The 22,920-nt window shown below is 51.3% G+C and overlaps 1 long non-coding RNA gene across 1 annotated transcript in view; it reads right to left on the reverse strand.

Moving 5' to 3' along the window:
• Window positions 1-2,164: 2,164 nt before the first annotated feature.
• Window positions 2,165-22,920, reverse strand: part of LOC122186174 — a 48,943-nt gene continuing 28,187 nt past the window's right edge. Inside the window, exons 4-5 of the long non-coding RNA XR_006181077.1 lie at window positions 6,922-6,973; window positions 2,165-2,624 (exon numbers count right to left, since the gene is read on the reverse strand). This is a non-coding gene — a long non-coding RNA (uncharacterized LOC122186174). The remainder of the gene's footprint in view (window positions 2,625-6,921; window positions 6,974-22,920) is intronic.

Here is a 22,920-nt window from a genome sequence, read left to right on the forward strand (position 1 = left end):
TGCATTCCAAGTGCAGTGTGCAGGCTCCAAATAGCAGAAATACGTGTTGGCAAGACCCTGGTCACTGCAGGGACCGAATCATAGAATCATAGAATCATAGAATCATAGAATCACCAAGGTTGGAAAAGACCTAAAAGCTCATCCAGTCCAACCGTTCACCTATTACCAATAGCTCCCACTAAACCATGTCCCTCAACACAACATCCAGCCTTTCCTTGAACACCCCCCAATGACATGTGCTGTCCAGAAGCAGCCCCATGTGCTGTGTGGATGCAGTCAGGACAGCTGGAGTGGGGATGGAGGGGAAAGTGCAGTGAGGTATGGTGATCTACGTGGGCATCTCGTACACCCAGGGAGTTTGGGAAAAGCCAGCATCCCCATGCTCTGAGTGAAATTTCCTGCAGACGCCCAGGGTCAGGGCTCTGAGCACCTCGTGGAGCTGTGGGTGTCCCTGTTCAGTGCAGAAGAGATGGGACTGGATGGCCTGGAAAGGTCCCTTCCAACACAAACCATTCTATGACTCCATGGTTCTAAGAAAGTTGGGTGTCCAAAGGCTTCATCTACCTTTGGGCTCCCTCTGGATTTAGGAGGAGGTGATGGGTTTTGGGGTATCACCATGGTGAAGCACTGCCTTGATCGGGGCAGTCCCAAGGTGCCCATTAACCCCTGCCTTCAGCACTTACTTTTGAGGTGAGGAAAAACAACCACAGAGGGAAACAGGGACTGAAAGACAAGGAGAACCTGGACGGTGCTGTTTTATCCCAAAGGCAGAGAAAAGGAAACAAGGCAAAGGAATGAAAACAAGGGAAACCTCGAGAGGGAGACGTGCTTGGCAGCCCCTACTGCCTCACTCTGCAAACACGGAGCAGCTGTTATCCCACCTGGACCTGGATGCTGGCTTCTCTGCATCCCTGGAGCGTCACGGAGCAGTGGAGATGCTCCACGAGTGCTCAGGGCACAGGTAATGCACAGCCCTGAGAGGTGATGGGGAGAAAGGAAAACACTTTTATGTTGTTCAGAGTGAGCTCTTTCTTTCTCTATTTTAATTTTCAGTTGGATGAAGCTGTGGGGAATGTGCTCCCTTTTGAAAAGGAACTCTTTGGGTTGTTCCCTTTTTCTTTGTGATCTACATTACCAGTTTTGGGGTTTCTCAGGGCCAAATTGCATGTGCCATCACCCCTGTGCCCAGCAGAAATCACCAACCCATCACCCCCAGTTCCCATTGCCCTCGCTGGCTCTGTATTTAATGCATTACATGGGAAAGCAGAGCTGGTCACTTGGCCCCAGTGGTGGCGTTGGGTTTTTCTTTGTGGTTTAAGGCCAAGCTAAAGGGCAAAGGGATTTGGGAAATGAGTGGTGCTTCGGGGTGGGCGCTGGCTCTGGGTAATCCCTAATCCCACAGCATGTGGAGAAATCCTGGCTTTGGGACACCACAAACACCATCAGTCCATGTCAGCGTAGCGGGGTGGAAACAAAATAGGGGGAATTTGCTTCATAGGAGGGGAAGAAGCACGAGGCAAGGTTTGAATCGCAGGGGCTGCGTGTGAAGGAGAACAGAGCTGGCAAAAATGAAGGGAAACACTCAAACCCCTCCATCTGTGGGAAAAGATAGGGTGGACGCAGCCCCTCTGGGGGACAACCTAAAATCTAGGGGCTGCCTGCAATGGAATGGTTCCTATTTGTCTGGGGAAAAGCGACGTCTGCTCCAATTAGCACGTCGCGTGCGCGTGCAGGGGAGGAGATGTTTTTGTTTCCTCTTAGGAAGAAAGAAAAGAATGAATAACAACAACAACAACAACAACAAAGCACGAAACGAGCTCTGTTGCAAAGCCAGAGTGCTGTGTCAGAGAGACCGGGATCCAAATGGTTTCTCTGAACCCTCCAAGAGGAACGGAGCATCCAATGCGGCTGGAAAACGGAGCACTACCTCCTAAAGCTGCCCTGGGGGAGGCCTTCAGTTGTTGAGGATGATTTTACAACTCCCCACAGCTGGGAGATCAGGAGCAGATGCCGACGGGGGCTCTGGAAGGGTTAAAACCATTCCGCCTGTTCGCACTGTTCCTTCTTAATATCGCCCTTGAATAAACAAACAGGCGAATCCCACCCTCTCCCCGGAGACTCGTACTTGGCTTGTTTCAGAGAACAAATGATAATTATTTGCCTTCATTTATTTATTTATTTAAAATTTCATTGTCTCCTTTCGGCAGCCATCGGGATTGAGGAAACCGAGTGACAAAATGAACAAGGGAAGCCATAAACTCGAATTAAACAAATCACTGATAAGCCCAGAGCAGAAAGGAGATAAAAACCCGATGACATTCCCCTCGTGGCACAGAGGCTGGAGATGTTGATAAAGCGCAGGGAGACGGATGGATGCAGCCAATGGATGCCAGTAGGTTAGGAGATGCAGGCGCAGCAGTGTCCTCCTTGTTCTAGACATTAGGACTGGCTTTTTGGGGATAGGTCAGGAAAATATCAGATAGATCACGACGTTTGCAAGAAATTCCATTGCTTTGCTGTAGCAGAGGCTGGCTGGCTGCAGGGGATGCGCAAAGCACTTCACAACCTCAGGATTCAGCCCTTCGTCTGCTCCTCTGCTTCTTTCCAAGGACCAGTTTCAGTTTCTGGGGAGGAGAGCAGTGCTGCATCACACAGCTGCCCAGGGGGTGTGTGGGGGGGGTCACCATTCCTGGGGGTGTTGCAGAGCTGTAGTGATGTGGCACTGAGGGATGTGGGCAGTGGGCATGGTGTGGTGGGTTGGGTGGGGATGAAACAAAAAGAGTAAAGGAGAGGTGGTGCTGCTGTGGATGTGATGGCATTCATGTGGTTGGAGCTGCACTGAGCATCCCCCAGGCATTCCCACACCTCAGCAAAGAGACTCCACGTTTTCCTCCTTTGGGAATGGGATTCGTGTGCCTTTCCCTTAATCTCCCATCTGAGAGCCCCTCAGAGCCAATAATGAAAGACTTCCCCCTGCATCAGGATTGCTGCTTTGCGAGATTAAAAACTGCCCCTCAAGGAATCTCCCAGCCATAACAAAGCCATTTGCTAAGATAACATTAGTTCAGCATTGGGGCTGCTCATGGCACGCTCAGAGGAAGCACTCAGATGGCTCCTGTGGCCCTGACCAAAACCAAATGCATCCACAGACCAAAGGGGCCACCTGGCACGTCCCATGGATGCCTTAAGTCACTTACTGGGTTGAACTGGGAAAATCACTTCTAGACATGCCTAACGGAGGGAGAAAGCAGAGCACAAGTTTGTGCCCTTTTGCACGTGATGGCAATGGGATGCTTTCACAGCAAGAGGGATTTGGGGACAGGATGGCGGGAAGAGCTGCTACTGTTGGATGGGGTTGCATCACTGCAGGGGAAGGGAGAAGGAAAACAGGAGTTTGGAATCAGGGTGAAATTCCTCCTGGCTCTCTGCTTTCTTCAGAAATAAAAATACCCCAAATAGCCTGAGAACGAGGCTGCTCAGCAGATGGTACTTTGCCCCTTTTGGGATGCTTTCTATCTTTGCAGCTGGGAATCCATTATGGGAATCTGATCCCAGGAGGCTGCAGATCTGCAGGCCCAGGAGCTTGGGTAGCTTGGGAAATTTGCAGTTGTGCCCTGCGCTGAACCTTGGATGTGAGCCCAGCTCTGATCTCGCTCCATCCGAGTGCCACTGAGCCCCTTCCCCAGGCTGCAGCTCCCCAGCCAGCCAAGCTCTGCAAAGCCACCCCAGGTCCCACAGTCTCTTTCTGTCCCAAACCATGTCCCAGTCCCCAGCTTCTTTGGCGGAATGCTGCATCCAAGCACGCACCATATGTGCTCTCATCAAAGCATTTCCCAGTTTCCTTTCCCAGCACTGGTGGCTTCCTCCAACCTTTTCTTGGCTGTCCCTATTCCTGGGGACATCTTGTGCTCAGCACACTCTATGGATAAATTTTCCATGAATTTTTAGGAACACTTGGTGAGAAGTGCAGTGATTCTGTGACCAAAGCTGGGAGCAGATGTTGGAGAGATGCATTTTGGTGCTCACCAGTCACCTGCTCAGCATCTCCTGCACTGCATTTGGGAGCAGGAGCAACAGGGACGAGATTTTTTCAGAGCCATGAGACATTGTGGGAAAGCCAGCTGAGCTCTGAACAGCTTCTTCCTTTGGGTTTCCTTTGAAAGTAACTCCCAGTTTAGCGCCTGCTTTGCAGAGCTGTGCCTGCAATGGTGCCTGAGCCCAGAAATCAGGGTGTGATTTGGGGTTGTGCTGTAGGCTGCAAAGGATGGAGAGGAAGGCTGCATCCCTTGGGATGCTCTCAAGTGCTTAAATGGTTTGTGTTTACGAGAGCTAAAAATATTTCCTAGGGGAGGGAGAGGGGACAGAAGGTCTGTTTGCTCTGTTATCGCTTATAGGCTCTGTTTTGGAATGAGGCTTAAATAGAAATAACATGGTATTGAAGGTTAAGTAAAACACAGTCAAGCAGCATCCCTGCGAGGCACAGGGCAGCTGGGATGAGCAAAGCCCCTGCATGGCCCTGGGGACAGAATAGGGACGGGGATCCCAGCCCTCAGAGCTGCCACGCATCCCATGGCCATGCTGGTACCTTGCTCAGCAACGCCTGGGTTCCTGCCCTGTACTGCAAACTGCAGCTGGGCCAGGAGTTTCTTGATTGAGCTTTTCTTCCCCCCAGACTCAGCTGAAAAATAGGAATCTAGGGACACTGCCCATGGGAAGAGGTTCTGATGGATGCTCTGGGAGCAAGGGGCTGGGGTCTCCTCCAGATGGGTCATATCACCCACGGTGAGCTCAGGGTTTGCAGCAGGGTGAGAGGGGGGCAGCGCTGCTCAAGCTTTCTTTTTAAAGGGCATTCTGTTTCCAGTGTGAAAAGGGAATAAATCAATGACTCTCATCGTCCTGAGAAAGGCATGTCTGTGCCCCTGCACCACGAGACCCTTGTGTTGCCCCCTGTGACACTGTGTTGGTGATGCACCAACAGACACAGGCTGGGCATTGTGCAATGTGCTCCCAACAGCCCAGCAGTGCCCAGCCACGCTGCAGAGCATCAGCACGGCTCCCCCAGTGCCATGATCCCCTTGGGCAATCAATGGGACATTGTCTGGGGAGAGCACTGGGTGACATACAGCAGAGTGGAGCGGTGGCACAGAGGTCAGGAACGTGAGGACGGTCCAAGTGCCTTTCCCCTGCGCTCATTAATTCTATACGTTTTGCATAAATTCCAGCACAACGAGGAATTTGGGAGTGCTACCAACCCATCTGCTTTGAACCGGCACTCTGGTTTGCAGGAAGGAATGTTACTGGGAACAACTCCGTGCCTAAAATTGGGTCTGATCCAAATCTTGCTGCTTCACCCTTCTTTCTGCCTTGAGCTGAGACCAAACCTGGGACTGAGAAGAAGCTTGGGAAAGAGAAGAAAGTTGAGCAACCTGGGGCTGCATTCACATCTAAGCCTCCCAGCTTACCCTGATGCTTCCAGCCCCTTGCAGATGGATGGGCAGTGCTGGTGATGGAGGAGACAGAGCCAGATCCTGGCTGGGGAGTTTAGAGAAAGAACTTGTAAATGGAGAAAGTGATGAGCACACAGGGATGCCTTTTCAACAGCCAGGAGAAGAAGAAATCGGGAGCTGACACCCATCTTGGAGGGTTGTGTGTTCTCCTGATGGGCTGAAGGACCATCTGGTGAAAGGATGGGGTCTTTAGAAGATGCCCATGGCAGCAAGAAGGCAACACAGGGACTGAGTGGCTCTGCTTTCCAATTCCTGCTTTGTGCACAGGGTCTGACTTTCCCAGCTTGAATTCCTCGTGTCTATTCAGACCATGTCTGACTTCCATCCCAGGCACGTCTGTGCGGCTGCTTAGGGAAAACAAAGCTGGGAGGACGGAGATAACATTGCTGATGTTGGAAATCTGTGCATCCCTTGGTGCTGGGAGATACCTACAGCAAGTAGGGAACTTTCTATGAAAAATCACAGGTTTTGCTAAGGCTCTCAGGAAAACACTGCTCTCCTGCCAACCTCACATCGCATCAGCGCTCTGTAGACAAGATCTCCCTCTGTGCCCTGCACGGATGGATGTGTTTTTGCCTTGGCCCCACCAAACAGCCGTGAGTCAGCTAATCCAAACCAAACAGCGCGGGGAGCGGGAGGTCAGCCCAGTGCGCGGCTGTGAACTCAGAAACAGCACCTCGAGCAGAACCAGGGATAAAATCACAGCACCACGAGCAGGGCAGTGCTGGGTGTCAGCGAGGACTGGTGCCAGGTCAGGGAGCACCCGGTGTGACACTGGGAGATGGTGACTTTTCCCATCCCCTCTGCAACCTTTCTATGCAGATGCTTCCCACCAAGAAGCCTCTGCATTCACTTCACCACTGCCTTCTTGTTGCATCCCTCTTATTTTTGGGGTCATTTTCACCCCTGTTTTGCTGGCTCCCCTTTCTTTCTTACCCTTCTCTCCTCCAAAAGCATCCCTTGGACACGCTTGCGCAGAGAAAAAAGTCCTTCCAGCCAGCTGCCAGCTCTGCCTTTGGCCTCTTGCTCCGGTTTCATGTTTGACTCTAATCCCACAATTTATACAGCGGAGCCCTGGGCCAAACCCAGCGTCTCAGGAACCTGCCAGAAACCTCAGCTTTTCCTAAGCTCTATAAACAGTTTCCTGCCTCCATCCCTGCACCTGCTGCCCATGCCGTGCTGCCGGCCAGGGATGCTGATGGCATCCTGAGGATGGTGGTACCCTGGGGATGGTGGTACTGTAGGGATGGTGGTACCTTGGGATGGTGGTACTGTAAGGATGGTGGTACTGTAGGGATGATGGTACCCCCAAGAGGGACAGGATGCCCAGGGGTGCTGCTCTGCTGGATGGGATGCCCTGTGCTGCATCCCCTTCGCTCTGCTTGGCAATATCTGAGGGCTGTGAAACACTCACCCAAAGCATGAGCAGTGAAAGAGTTCGATTCCTCAGAGCATCTCAGGGCAACCTGGGAGAAAGCAGACAAGGAGTTAGGGACAAGGAGAGACGTGTAGGTGTCCCAGACACCAGCAATGGCTGCTGGTGTGCAATACAATCTTTTGAAGTGGAGCTGCAATGTATTTCTTCATGTTAGTTTCCTTCCCCTATGTTTTCAGAACAACTAAAATCCCAGCGATGCAAACAAGCAGCAGGAGTGGGGCCTGGGGAAAGCACAGAGTGGGGAGATCTCTTCTTATTGTGCTCCTAAAACGCAGTGAGGACACTGCAAATTACGGAGCACCATCTGCTGGCACGTTATTTATTGACTGCCTCTTTCCTTGTGATGCAGCACTGGGGCAGCACTGAAGCAGCTGGGGGCATTATACAAGGGTGAACCCAAAGCACGGTGAGATGAGAAAACCAAGTGGGCAGAACGTGCTGGGTAAATGCACAGAGGCAAAATCCCACTCGCTCCATCGAGGGCAGGACTTCACCCATAAACCTCATCCTAATGGGGAGTTCAGAGCTTAACTTCATTAAACTGATGGTGTCCTTCCTGAGCGCGAGATTAAAACCAGGAGACTTTGCAGGTCTCTGCTGGCAGCATTCGGGGCTCCAGTCGAACGGGACATAAAGCCATTTCCTCCTGTATAAATCACCTGAATGCTTTTAGCTCACCCCGAGGCCCAAAACAATGCTTTCAGCTCAGGTTTGCTCCTTGGTAATGCGTGCTGGCAGCTGGCCCCATCAGTCTCCGGCACAGACATGTAACTCAAGCCTCTGACAAGTGCTGATTTAGAGCTTCAGCCAGTAAATCAGCATAAAATCATCGGAGTGCTTGCTCATATTTTTCCGAGTGGGGCTTTCTCACATGCAAGGCAAAAGGTCCTGGGACCCAGTGCTCACTATGGGACACCAACCGCAGGCTGCTGTGTCCTGGACCCTGCAAACTGCTGTCAAATCCACACAGTGCGCAGGATGGAGATGCTGGGAAAGCAGTGCAAGAGGGCTTTCTGCCGTGGAAGCTGTTTGTGCATGCATGAAGTTGGCATTGCACAGCTTTGGAAGCCCTTTGCAGCGCAGGGAGCTGAGGGTGCACTAGTGGGCTGTGTCGTGCTATACGGGATGATGCTGGGCCACTGTAAATGAGCCAAAGGCTGTGTTTCCCAGCATGGATTTCTCTCCCGTGGGCTCTTCTGCTGGCACTAAGGGAATGGGAAATTTGCAGTACTTCAAAGCCCCTCTGCCACTCTAGACTGTGTGATCCAAGCCAAAGTGCAGCCCCAGTCCATCATCCAAAGAGGGATGTTTGTGTATGTGTGTGCAATGACAGACTGGAGAGACCTGGAGCTGACAGCCAGATGCTTTCCCCAGAAATAAAACGGGTTAAGGGCTTTAAAATGCAGGAAGAGCCTGTGAAGGAAGCACCACTGCAGTCAGTGGCTGTGACAGCCCTGGCCCTGGGTCCCAGCATCCCAACAAGCATCCACTGCCATCCTGTGTGCTGAGGGGAGACAAAAGGACACGACCCAGACCTCTCAATCATTCCACATCAGTAAGTCCTTAATGGGGGCAGAGAACTGCAGAAGTCAGCATCCCCCATGGGTTACAGCTAACGCTTCTCCAAACAAACACCCATCAGATGCTGATAAAAAGTTGCTTTCCATAAACACTCTGTTTATTGCACTGTCCCACTGATTCCTCTGCTGTCAAAACAGAAAGGCAAACGAGAGCAGGGCTGAAACCCATCCCAAAGTCCTACCAAGCTGTGAAAGCATTTGGTGACTTTGTTCCTGGCTTGGATTTCTTTTTTTTTTTTTTTTTTTAAATTGTTTGGATTTGGTCACAAGCAGGAAAAGCTGATCTCATGACAGCTGAAAAAGCCCCGTGAGAGCCCGAGCTGTGAGATCTGATGTCACGCACGGGCAGTCCAGGAGGGAAGGAAACCTCTGTGTCAGCCCAGAAAAGCAGGCAGCTCAGCTCGCCTTGCCTCCAGGCAGCTCTTGGTGGCACGTGGATGCCCGAGGCTTGTGCCTGAATGGTCAGCCCCAGGGAGGGGCTGGGGGTCCCACCAACATCCCATCCAAAACCTGCCTGAGAGGTTGGCACGCAGGCTGAGTCAATGGACATAGGGTGACAGAGCCATTCAGGTTGGAACAGACCTCAAAGAACATCCCATCCAACTGCTGTCCCACCCCACCGTGCTCACTGCCCACCTCCCTCAGTGCCACATCCCCACGGCTCTGGAACACCCCCAGGGATGGGGACCCCACATTGGGGAGCCTGTAAAGATCAGTGCCAGCTGCCACCCAGAAATGGGGGAGCAGCAGTTGTCAGAGAGCTCAGAACCCCCTCAGCTGCCAGGTGCTGCGCTGTGCACACGTGAAGGTGTTTCAGTGCAGGGAAGCATTCAGGCTCAGGCTCTCGTTCCCAAAAGCCGATGCAAAGAATCCTGTTTCACTCTCTACACTGCGATTAGCCACGTGTACAATGGGCTGACCACTGGTATGCGTGGCAATGCCAGAAGTAAATGAAACTCCTCCCTGGGGAGAGGGCTCCATTGCTTTTGGCTGCTGAATTTGTGAAGTTTTTTCACTGTTTTTTTTTCTTTTTTTTCCCCCAAAATGCCTCCTTGGAAAACGCCTCTGGATTTTGATGTGAAGAAAAAATAAACCCAACACTTTTGGTTGTGCAAGGAAAGAAGGAGGAAAAAAAAAGAAATCATTGATATTTTTGAAAGCTGGACGATTTAACCAAACATGGGAGAAATTGAATAGCATCCACGGCCATTGGAAGTGCTTAAAAGAGCTCCGTGAGCCTCCTGACAGGAGAGCAGCCTGCTGACACCTTTCACATGCAATGAGTGCAGCTCACTGCTGCAACAGGAATAAGCCATGGGGAGGGTGCTGGGAAGGCAAGGATACAGAGGGCTGTCCCGCCTCAAAGCACTCGTGTGCTGTGGGCTGCCTCTATTCTGTGCTCATACACTGCAAGAAAGGGATGGGGGCAAAAAGGGCATGAAAGAGAAATGGACAGGAAAGTGAGAAGTGGTGGTTTGCACTCTTTAATTTCCTTATCCAAGTGGAAGCTGCTCTGGTAATGTGTGCAAGGAGTGAATACCTCCAAATCTTCCCAGCAAATGAATAAAACCAATAATATTCACAGAGCGTGGATTCGACTGATTTCCCTCCGTGTGTTTGGACTGAGATCTGACAGCTCTGGATCCAAAGGGGAGATCTGTGTTCGACTTCCTTGGCTCTGGATCACACCTAAGGAGCTCGTGTTTGAGCAGCATCACCAAAGGCCCTACCAACACACCTCCACTGAACGTTGGGTCGCTTTTCCCTTCTGGTCCACAAATAAATTATCTGCCAATAAATGGAACCAGAAGTGGCTTGGCCAGATGTTCTGCTGGGGCCCCAGGGAGTCGTGGTGCAGAAAGGGTAAAATAGGGGGAAAGAGAGAGAAAAAAAAAAAAAGAAGGCAAATAAAAGATAAATATGAACATGGCAGCTCCATTGGCTGCTCAGCGCCGGCGTGGGACCCCCGGCTGCAGCAGCTGTGCCCATTATGGGGTGAGGTGCAATGCCCCAGCTGGGAGGCCGTGCCAAAAGCAGGATATGGGAAAAGACCATTTTCAAACACAGATGGATTAAACCTTGATTCCTTTTTAAATGAGATTTTAATGCGCTGGCTGCACGCGGCCGATGGATATGGGAGACGCTGGCTGGACATGAGATGGGTTGGGGTTGAGTGTCCCCAGGGCACCTTGCTGACCCCATGGTCTCCCATGGGAGAGGCACACTTTGGTGTCCCTGTGCTCTCAGCCCTTGTGCTGAGCTGCAAACCCTGGAGCACAACGCTCTGCAACCCACCAGAACCTACAGACGGGAGATGGACAGATGGAGCAGAAGGACCTTTGATTTTGTTGTGTTTTTCCAGCTGGAAAGAGAAAGAGAAAACAGAACGTTCCCACAGAGGAAACACTATTTACTTCTTTTTTTTTTGCTTTTTTTTTTTGCTTTTTTATTGTGGTGGAGCTGAACTGTAACAAGTCACTTTAGCTCTGTTGAACGCAGGATTTTCTCACTTTCCGGTAAACTGCAGTTACCATGGAGAGCTCTGAGACAAGCCAAAGGCAAAACATTGGAAACTACACCCAAACTCACCGCAGCCATATCAAACAGTTAATTAGAAAGGCCGTCCATGTGTTTCCCATTCCCTGGAATGGTTTGAATCAATTGCCCCGTGATTTATCACCTGTTTTCTGTGCGAACGGTTCAGCTCTGCTCTCGTGCATGTGTTGGAAGGGGGATCTGTGCTGTGCAGCAAAGGAGGGGAGGGAGATATTAAGGACTTACAAAAAAAAACCAAAACCCAACAAAAAACAATCATCAAATAACCAATTCTGCTCCTTCCTCCAGTCTAAATCTCCCCCCGGAATGATACGCTCTGGATTCTGGTGGGATTTCTATCCCTTGGCAACTGAGAAAAAAGGAGAGACAGCTTTTGATTTTGGAGCACTGAGGATTACAGCTCACCGGGCCATGGCAGGGCTGTGCTGTGCAGGGCCCAGATAGGATTCAGTCCCAGCTGCTTCTCTCCCCTTCCCTGTCCCCATCCCTGCATGAAGCAGAGCCCATCCGGATAGGTGGCTGCAGATCCTCATCTCTGGGTTGCATCTCCTTTCCAGGAACGCTTTTCCCCACTTATCTCATGCCTTAAAACCCACAGACCACGGGGTTCCCCCTTGGTGGCCCATGCATCCCGTTGCCACCCTGCTGGCAGGCATGCAGTGATGGCTGATGGGCAGTTGGTGAAGCCTTAATGCCCAGAGCTAAATTCCCAGTTGGGCTTCATCCCCGCTCCCCCTTCACAAGGCATGGGGAGAACACACCTTGGTCCTGCCTTGTGCCAAGAGCTTCAATGCAGAGTTGGTTTCTGCTAGCATCCAAAAGCAGCAAAGAGATGGTTTGGAGGAGATCCCTCTGACCTTCAGCTCTTTCCAAAGCACGCTGACCTGATTTTTCCACTGCCATCTGCATCGCTGCCCTTTGGGGTCGGGTGAGGTTGTGAGCCACTGCAGTCCCCTCCGGTGGTGTGGGTTCCTCCAGGAAAGTTTGTGGGGATGGCTGGGATGGACACGGTGTTATCAGCAGCCATTCCCCCACGCTATGCTCCAGTGAAGCGTTCTGACCGAGGTGTGTGGGGCTGATTGGAAACCCTGCACATTTATCTAACCCATCCCCCAAAGCAGCTGTTGGCCTGAAAGGTGGCTGCTCCTCTCGCGCTCCGCATTCCACCTTTCCTGCCAAGAGTGGGGGAGAGAGGGAATAAAAGCTGCTCTCCTATCATTAGCAGATGATTGAAAAACCTTTCAGCTCCCCGAGCCAAGCGTGGGAGATAGCAGTCCTGCAAGACAGGAGCCGAGAAGCCCACAGCAGCAGATGGTGGGAAGAGGCAGGGACTCCCCTCCATCTGCAGAGGTTCGATGTGGAGCTTGGGGTGAATCCTACACCTGCAGCAAGTGAGCAGAATGCAGCAGGAGCGTGGCAAAATTGCCATTTACCCACACACCTCTGTTCCCATAGTGAACATATGAATGTGTGCACTGCTTTAGCTTGAATTTATCTTTTCATTGCTCTGAGTTCCGCCAGCCTCACTCCTGTCCTGCTCCTGGCCACAGAAGGGAAACAAAGTCATTGCCTGGCACAGGGGTTACTTGCCCCATTTGTCTGCAGATCTCCTTTGCAAGAGGAGAAGGTCAGACCCGTGCCTCAGTTTCCTCTCTCACTGCAAAGAGAAGAGCTGGTGGCAGGGGATGCACAGAGCTGCCTTGGAAAGATCCGCAGGGTTGAGCTGCTCTGGCTGTTTGCACAGCCTGGGACCCTGCAATCTGCGAGGAAGGAAACCGGCCTCAGGCAGCAGGAAAAAAGAGAAATCTCCCAGGACTTTCCAAAAGTTTTCCCACCCTGTGAAAAAAAAGGGCAGTGGTGCACATGTGCACTCATGCCCTGGGACTGCTGCAACTCCTCATGCAGCCCCAACCTGCAGGAGGGAAGAAAATGGCAGGGAGATCTACAAGGCAGGAGGGAACGGGGCTTGCAAAGAGGAATGACCTCTGTGAAGTGCTCTGAGGAGCAGCAGTTTGGAAAGGAGGATCTCAGCTACAGATGTGTGCACGACGGATCCAAGAGCAGTCAGCTGCCATCCAGCTCGGATGGGCGGCTGTTATCGGCACTCACGCTCCGTTCCACGACAGCTCCTTTTCAGACACTCTGTTCTGACAGGCTGAATAAGAAATTCCTCTTGTCTTCATTTTCCAAATCCAGAGTCAACGCTTTGTCCTTTTTGTGGCTGTGAAATATTTTGGCAATGCGGGGCTCCCTCTCCCACCTGGGAGTTTGCTTTGATTGCATTGACAGGGCAGTTGGACTAGATGGCCTTTAAGGGTCCTTTCCAACTCAAACGATGCTACGATTCTGTGACTTCCTTCAGCCCATTGCTGCAAGCAGGGCTCCAGGGGCTCTGCCAACACCACAAGAACTGAAGGAAGGAGGGAGAAGGGAGGAAGAAGAATCAGAGCTGCCCAAACTAGAACCCATGGACTCCAAAGGGTTGGCAGCAGGGTGTTTGTCATCACTGCAGATGTAGGGAGTATGTAGGAGCAGAGCCAGAATTTGCTTTGCATATGCTTTATACAAGAGTGAAAACTCAATCTGCTTAAAAACATGAAGAGCCAGAACTGCTGCTGACGTGAGCCCAGGCTGTGACAGCTTTGGTTAAGGAAAATCACCTAGGTGAGCACAGGGCACGCTGCCGTCCTGCTCAGGGTGCTAGAAGAAGGCTTGTGTGTTTGCATTCTAGGTTACATTCCCTTTCCATTTATCAGGGAGACACCGTGGTTTCTTGTGCTTTATTATATTTAATGGGGTATTATTTTTTTTCTTGCTGGCTGTTTGTTTGAGAAATTTCTCCCAGGGGAGCTCCTTTTTGATCGCTTGGTTGCCAGACAGAATGACATCAGACAGACGCTCAGAGGAATGATATAAAGGCAGAGCCTTATTTCTTAATAACAGGCTCTGGCAAAACACAGAGTGAAGTTAAACATGCTGGAGAGCACCAGGACCCAACGCTGCATGGGCTGCAGGGCAGGGGGACAGGAGGGGCTGCTCTGCCCAGCCCATGCATGTTCACCCCTGCTTGTTTGTGGCCAGGGTGTCCTGGTCCCTTTGGGAGCAAAGGAGATGGGGTGGCAGAAGGCATTAAGGTGGGCTTGTGCTTGCAGACCAGCTGGTGCCAGTGTGTGGCTGTGTGCACGGGGCACTGCTTATCAGTTCACTCTTTGTGCCCTCTGTGCTCCTTGCGGTGTTCCACAGACTTTCTGCCTGTTCCCTCTTCCTCATTCCAGCAGCTGATAGCAAGAGCTGAACGAGATGGTCAGACCCTCCCATTGGAGATGGGCAGCAGCCCAGGCACCAAGTGACCTAAGGTTCACAGCTGCCTCAATGCCCAGTTACAGATATTGGAGAAACCTCCTCAGTGAGAGCTCCTACACAGTCTGACACTGAGCTAAAAGCCATCTAATGTTATGGTTACATCTGGCTTTCAGTTTCTTCTTGCTCTTCTTCTTAAGTTGCTCATGAATTTTTTTTGGGGGGGGATAAAATCCCATTTGGGCTGAAGTTGTCTATGTTTGGACATCCCTCAAAACTTCATTTAAAGAAATGTAGAAAAGGGAGAAGAGGGCTCTGTCAATTCACATATTTTGTCATTCAAAACCTGAGCTTCCCCTCACTTCCATCTTGGACTCCCACATCCAATTCGTACCCTACTTCTCAACAGCACCCAGAACTGCCATGAGAAAATGCTGTGAAACCCACTGTGCCCTGAGGCTTTGTGGCCAATTCAGGCTCTCTGCTCTGTCAAGTTGGCTGAGATGGTTTCACCTCCTCCCATCTTTTCGGCACGCCGCATTTTGGAGGAGCAGTAAGGAAACCCAAGCAGCCAGCAGTGGGATCAAAGCGGGGGCTGTGTGGGGTGGGAGCAGTACGTGCCCAGGAGCCCGAGGACAACTCGCCTGGGAACAGAGCACTGTTGTCAGCCCCACAGAGGAGAGCATTCTCCATTCATGCCCACGCCATTGTCTGCCCCATGAGGAGCACCGTGCCGTGCCGCGGTGAGGATGGCCGTCTGCACACAAGAGATGCACTGTGGCGGCTGCTGGGCAGGCAGGGAGGGGATGCACGAGTTAATTGGGCACAGAAAGGGGTCTGTAGGGGTCTTGTGTTTCCCACTCCCATTTGGGTTGATACGTTGCTGGAGGGGGAATTCCCAATTTCTACTGGAGTCGGCACAACACAGACACCCTGGTTTGATGTGTGATACCTACAGGCAGAGTTTGGAGAGTCAAACCCACCAGATATGAGCCATGATGGGATTAAATCTGCAGTTTTTTCAGGAGTTCATATGGATTTCAAGAGCAGCGATTTGAACAAAGGCTTCTCCAATCAGCAGCTTTGGGAAGGGCCTTTGCGTGCTTTAGGCAGCTTTGGCTAAATTAATCACAGAATTAGATGGCTTTGCCCAATTCACATGGCTTTGCCCCACCTGCAGAACCCTTACATCTAAAAAGTCTGAGTGCCAGCTGTCACCAGACCAAGCTCTCATTCTCTTGAGGCAGTTCTCTGTATCCAGCTCAGTGAAGGTCCCAGATGTGGGTCTTCTCCTCCTTGTCTCCTCCCAAGTACCCCAACTCAGTGCAGACATCATTTTACCATCCCGTGGAGCAGCTGCCACCTGTGAGCAGATGGTTTGATGCTGTGGGATTAGTAAACCTGGATCTGAGCAACAAAAACCAAGGGGGAAAAATATAAAATAGCAAGCCTCAATGGCCGGCATGGCATCAGTGCTCTGGGTGATAGCTTTCAGTGGGACAGATGGCACCGAGGCCTTGGAAGAGCAGTGAAGTAAGAAGGGCTGGAGTGACACAATGGATTTCTTGGGGGGTGAGGAGGGGATGCTGTCACCTGATATGTGTGCACCCCCATATCTGTGCCACAATGCTCATTTGGAGCATGGTGAGACAGCTCTGCTGGCAGCCAGGGGCTGAGCGAGCCGGGTGCTTGGAGGGCTGTGCTGATGCTGCTTGGCTGCTCCAGGGACAACACGGTGAGAGCACACAGAGCAAAGCCTGACGTGGGGCTGTGACAGCGGTGTGCACCGGGAACCAGCAGCGCTCTTTCTCCTGGTGGCACAGAATAAAGGCTGAGCAAAGTTCATGGAAAACACAGCCGGTGTTGCACAATGCTGGCAAAAGGTCCCTTCATGGAGAACACACTGAGAGCTTTGAGGATGGGGGAAGGAGGAGAGCGAGTGATCCCACACTGCTGGCACTGCCCGTGCAGCCAGATGCTGCTCCTGGTGGCACGGCAGTGACCCGGTGCTGATGGATGCCAGGACTCTCTGCCCTGCAAGAATGCAGCCCTGGCAGGGCAGGCAGGGAGGAGAGCAGCACACCCAGCATGCAGAAATCAAGACATTCCTTTCTCCCCCTGCAGACACAGACACGAGGCTGGGATGTGCAAGACAGCTCCTTGTGCCCGCAGTTTCACCACGGCCAGATGAAATGTAGGAGATAGGCCAAGAAATAGGCTTTGATGTGCAACCACCACCCGGCTCCTCTCTGTTATTCCTTCCCCCCCCGTGCCAAACCGAAGTAATAGATGCTTCCCCTCTGCCCCCATGATCCAAAGGTCCTCACATGGACGAATTCATCACTCAGATAACTTCCCGCAGCCATGAGATGGGAAGGCCAAGGTAAATACACACCCATCCATCAGCAGATATGTGATGAAGCTCTCCTTTCTTCAAGGAGTTCACTGCAGAGGTTCAACCACAAAGCGATGCTGTAGCAAGGCAGTGGGATGCACAGAGCCACTGAAGATGCTGTCAGCATCCCTGCCAACAGGATTCATCGTGGGGTGCACAGCCCTCATCTGAGGGGTTTGCCAGCAAAAATGATCCTTCCCTTCAAAAATGAAGAAGTGTTTTCAAGCTGTGTGTATTGGTGGCTTTTGCTAGAAGGCAAAGATGAGAGGTAATGGCCTCACGCTGCACCAGGGGAGGTTCAGGTTGGTTGTTAGGAAACATTTCTTCTCAGAAAGAGAGATGCTGCACTGCACAGCTGCCCAGGGAGTGGGGAGGTCACCATCCCTGGGGATGTTGCAGGGCTGTGGGGATGTGGCACTGAGGGATGTGGGCAGTGGGCACGGTGGGGTTGGGCTCAACGATCCGAGAGGTCTTTTCCAACCTGAATGATTGTGTGACTGTATGACTAAGGCAGCGGGGACAGGGCAGACGCCATTGGCACACAGCCTATAGACAAACAAAACTGAACTTTAGACCAGAAAAACCCGAATCTTTTCGAATCAAAATAGCCTCCAAAAGGCAAAAAGAAAAAAAGAGCAGATTAGGAGAGTGAAACAGATTCCCATGAAGAGAGCAAAGCTCCGAGTGCATCCGCACCGTGTCTCCACATCTCTTCTTCCCACGGAGGGACCCTGGCTGATCTCCAGACCCCAGCTGGGCAAGCAGCAAAAATGTTCCGACGCGACAAACTGTCTGATCCCTGCAGCACAGGGAACTGTCTCTGGAGCAGTGGAGCACTGAGTAAGATGCTCTCACTGCAGGGAGCCCCAGGCCAGCTCCCACCCTTATTGCAAAGGAGCAGGAGTCAGATAAAAGCTCCTCTGATAAGGATGAACTGTGCTATGCCCTCCTCTGGGATCTGGAGGATTAACCCAACAGGAACATGATCTTGGGACTATAGTCTCTATGGGATGTGATGGGAGCTGCTGTGGACTCCAAGGAGTGCTGAGCAGACAAGTCCATATAGCAGCATGGCCATGGGAGCAATTGGCCAAAGTCAATGGCAATACTGGGAAAGGAGCTTGGTCACTGGCTGTGAGAACAAGGATCAGAGCATGATGGATCTGAGAATGTAATGTGTTTGCTTGGAGATGTCAAGAACAGAAATTTATTTGCTGTCAGGGTGGTGGCAAAGAAGAATAAAAGAGAGCAAGAGGGTGTAGCAGATATACTTCACTCCAGCTTTGTTGCACCCCACCCTTCAGCCCCAACCTTGGGTGGATTTGGGTTTCTTTGGATTGAGGATGGTTTAAGAGAAGAAATCAGGAGTGAAGTCAGGATCAAAGCCTTAAAAAGTCTTCTGCACCAATACAGTGTGAGGAATAGGCACATACCAGAACACCTCCCTGCCACTGGTGCCCGTTTTTCCCTTACCCTTTGCACATACCTTAGAGCTCTGCTCTGTGACTCTGCTGAGTTGGCTCCAACAATAGACATAATTTATATTCGGTGGGAGACCTGACTTCCCTCCCACCACCTCTGCAAGATACAAGTGCTCTGCCTGTAAATGCTGATACAGGGGAAACGAGCTGCTTGCTGCAAGCTCTCCGTGCCGTTCTCATTGGCATGTGATATATCACAACTAACAGTCTCTCCTTCATGATATTACCAGCCCCAACCCGTGATCTTGGGAAGAATTCAAAGTCCAGCTTATCAGCAAAAAAATAAGCTAGTTAAACTTAAAACAGCAAGACGCAGCTTGGGCTAGAGGATGATTTATTAAGAAACACGGACTTCGGAGACAGACAGAGGGAAAGGAAGCCACAAACCCCACATACAGCCTGTAAAAGTTCCAGTTTATAATCTAACATGAGTGGCTGCACTGCTCTGGCTGAGAAATCATCTGGGATCCATCACAAGGTGGAGGCACGCAGCTGCAATGAATCCACGGGTGGGAGCATCACTCCCGTGTGCGCAGTGCAGAACGTGGATCTGAGGACACAGCCCTGCTCGGGCACCCCAAGCCCTGCATTTCCCAGGATGGAGCACCCAGGGGGGTGAGGCTCACCTCTGGGGGTGCTCCCCTTGTTTGGGCACAGCCTGGCTCCAGCGAGACTTCATTCATCCCCCCTTTCAGCTGCAAATAGCCGTGGTGCTCCACGTGGGCAGCGTGCCATTGGATGCTCCATCTGGGCAGCGAGCCGTTGCTCCCTGCTAACCAGGCACAAATATTTCCCTGTGGTATCTAATGACTTGTTAAAAGCAGGCAACTCTATTACAAATACGGATCTGAATATAAAATCGCACCTCAAACAAGGCAAAGGCAAATGATGTACAATAATACTTTACACTCACATTTCTTTTTCTTTTTTTTTTTTTTTACGAGAGCAGAGCAAAGCATTTGAAATGAAGTGAAAAGAAGATATCAGAAACCAGGTGTTGTTTTTGTGAGACCTTTTGATTTGGAAGAAACTCACTTTTTCCACTAGGAAGCTGTTACATCCCAAGCCTTTGGCTCACACTTCCAGAAAGCACTGCAGGCGTTATTAATGACCACCAAAACATGAGGACCAAAGCATCTGAGCTGACACCTCCCTTCCTGCTGAAGGATTACACTCATTCATAAAATCCAAAAGAAAAAAAAAAAAAGCCAATCTGATAGCATGAGCTGGGATGAAAATCATTCAGGAAACAAAGCAGCGAGGCTGGATTTCATACCTTCAGCCACACCACTCTCAGTAGGGCCTGGGATTTTAATGCAGCCTTTGAAACAGGAGAGAAGCAGAGTATCTGGTGAGTGGGAAGGGCTAAAGGCAGTGAGGAGATCGGGTAAATCCCTGTCATCCTCTCCCAGCCCCAGGGGTAACCCAGACCCACTGCTTCCCATGTGCACCCTCCTTGCTGGGACCCCTCTCCCCGTGTTTGTGCATTCTTGTTTTACAGGGAGGGAAACGCCAGCGAGAGCCAGCAAACATAAACTGAGTGAGCAGGGAAGCTAACGAGCTGCCCGTAAAAACAGAGCTGCAAGAGCCTGGGGCGAGGGGCTGGCAGTGGAGGGGCCGTGCATTGGGGCTACCATATTGCAGAGTGCTTCCACACCAAAAAGGGCCCCTGCAGGCCCATTTGGGTGTGGGCTGCCTGTGGTTCCCACTTGCATGTTTGGGTTTTGCTGGTGCAGGCACTGCCATGTGTCCATGCTGCAGCCAAGGCTGCCTGTGCCAGCATCCCTTGCAAATGAGTGCACGGGAAAGAGGAACAACAATGGGTGGCAGTCAGGAACTGAGGCTCAGCTCCCAGCCCTGCCATGGCACAGCTGCCCCACTAAAAAAGCACCAACACCCCCCAAAATGCGATGCTTCACCAAATTTCCAGCCAGCTGTGTGCTGCTCTGACACACAGCACGCCCCCAGGCAGCCCCAGCCCTCTTCCCTTGAGTGCAGATGCTGCAATGCAGTTCTGCCACAGAAATATTTCCACCCCACTGTGACACACAGAGCACGTTTTGAAACGCTGCAAGGCATTGCAAAATGTCTCTGTGGTCGCTGTTTATCCTGCTGAGATGGAGAATGGGGTTCCTGGTCTGTGCTGCTGTGGATGTGGTTGGGGAAATGCCAGCACTCATTACACAAATGATCAGTGCAGTGGATGCTGTGGGAGGATGTGAGAACGCCATCATTTATGTGCAATGAGCTGTGCCTGTTCTCGGCTTCACCCACCTGGTTTTGGGAGTTTGCTTCCAACTGGAGCTGCTCACAGTGGCCAGGACCCTTTTGGGACATTTGGGCCAGAGCTGGGTTCTGTTCTGGGTCCTTTCCGTGCCAAGGAAATAGACCCACATTGCTCTCATCCTGCCAGCACTCCAGTACAGACAAGCAAACACATGACCAAACTTGAGCAAACCTGCAGGGTGAGAGCTTAGTGAATGCAGACTGAAAAACTCTCCTTTTTTGGTCCTTTCCTGTTTTACAGCTGGTCAGAGGACGTGGGCAAATGTTCTCAGCATGATCTAAGAGCCAGGTGACACTTTCTGGGACTTTCCTAAGAGGATGCAGAGAGCAGCATTCGCTCCCTGCCACCACGCACTTGAACACAAGAAGTTTGCACAAGAAGTCATTGACACCTGAAGGAAAAACCCAACCACTGGTCACAGAAAAGAACAGGATCATTAAGATTGGAAAAGACCACTGGGTTCATCTCCAACCATTAACCCATCCCTGCCATGCCCACTGTCCACGTCTCTCAGTACCACATCCATCCCCTTATTGAACCCCTGCAGGGATGGGGTCTCCACCACTGGATCTGACATAGCCTCACCTGAGGACATCAGTTCCTGCTCTTGGAAACACCCAGATCCAAAAAAAAAACGAGAGCTGCAATTAGAAAACGCACCCTTCTAATCTGCACTGACATCTCCATTGATTTTTGGGTTCATTGGCTCTTGGAAGCTCGAGAAACCCAAGCTCAGCTTTGCTAAACTCTGAGATGAATGCTCCTGCATTTCCAGTTGGGGCTGAACAGGTCGTGGTTCCCCACGCCCTGCACGGGGCTGACATCAGTTCCTCTCGTTTTTATTGTCCCAGGCCCAGCTCTGGCCCTGATTTTTAATTGCCTCATAATTTCTGCAGCACTTAGAGCTTTTATAAGCCTCCTGCCTTCCCCGAGGTCAAGAATGAGTGCCCCCAGCTCCCCCATTTTCTTAATCACCGAATAGTTGCGAGCAGTAAAAGAGGAACGTGGATGCCATTTCCTCACACTGAAGGGTGCACTGCAGTTTAACGAAGGCAAAGGGGGGAAAATGATTGAGGGATGAAGTAACTTTGTGGCCTTCCTTGGCCACCTCCATCTGTTGGTGTCAGGGAGCACCAGAAGGGTGGAGATGCTGGGGAAGGACAGATGTCCTTCATGCTTTTGGGGTGGTTTGTTGTCAGACTCTTTATAGGGGCCGGTAGCACTGAGGGTAGGTTTAACCCTGCCCAGTTTGCCAGAATTGGGCCTGGTGGACTGACTGCCTGTGGGTGGTAGGAAGCAGGCAGGGTTTGGCTTGCTTTCATTAGGAGCAGACTGAAGCTGTATGAGGCTCTGAAGGAGGTGTAAGGAGGAGTTGCAGCCAGGAGGGGTTTTCTAGGGAATGTTTCCCATTCTGACAGCCCCCACGCAGGCAATCTGTGCCCAGCACTGATGGAGACAGCCCCATCCCAAAGCAGCCCAAGGCCTGGTTTGCAGGCAGCAGCACACGGAGTACAGAACCATAGAATCGTAAAGGTTGGGAAAGGCCTCCAGCATCACTGAGTCCAACCCCAAGCCGCCCCACCATGCCCACATTCCTCAGTGCCACATCCCCATGGTTATGGAGCATCCCCAGGGTCAGTGACCCCCCACTCCCTGGGCAGCTGTGCAATGCAGCACTGCTCTTTTAGCAGAGATTTAACCTCAGTGAGAACTGAACAAAGCTGTTAAAGCAAATTCTGCACTCGGCAAAAAATGAACCTCCCCAGATGTCCCTAAATAGATGTACTGACTTACTCTGTTTGCACTCAGATTTCCCCCAGGAAAATACTAAGTTGGAGAGGCCAGAAGTGTCCCTGCTCCCCCCAGATACCAGGATGGACAGAAATAACACAGCATGGTCCTAGGATAACAATGACTTCGTGCTGTTGTGTTATAGCCCTAAACATAGCCAGCCCTACTGCAGTGCAGATAAGTTCATTGGGAGCTGACAGACACCAAATGCTTGCTTGATTTCATGTGCTGGGGCTGAAAAATTTCATTAGCATCAGAAGCACTAAAGAAAAAAGCATTTTTCTAGCTCTCAGAGTCAGCAAAAAGCTCAAAGACGTCCAAGAGGGAATCAAAAGGCAGAAGAAACGGCAGCAACAGAAGCAAAATGAAATAGAGAGTTCTTGCTGAGCGCTGATGCTGGAGATGCAAATCGTGATTTGTGAACGCCTGGAGATGGAGAAGTGGAGGCCATCCGAAAAGGGAGCGAATAAATGAGACTTTGTATGAGGTCCATAGAGATAACTCAAAGCGAGAGCGAGCCGGTGTTTTTCCAGCTGAATAGAGTTCTGCCAGACAGCATTTTGCAGGCAGGTTTTGATGTGATGA

The sequence above is a fragment of the Lagopus leucura genome, unplaced genomic scaffold (genome assembly GCF_019238085.1).
Source record: "Lagopus leucura isolate 7727_CA_CO unplaced genomic scaffold, USGS_WTPT01 Super-Scaffold_100034, whole genome shotgun sequence".
Taxonomy (NCBI): Eukaryota; Metazoa; Chordata; class Aves; order Galliformes; family Phasianidae; genus Lagopus; species Lagopus leucura.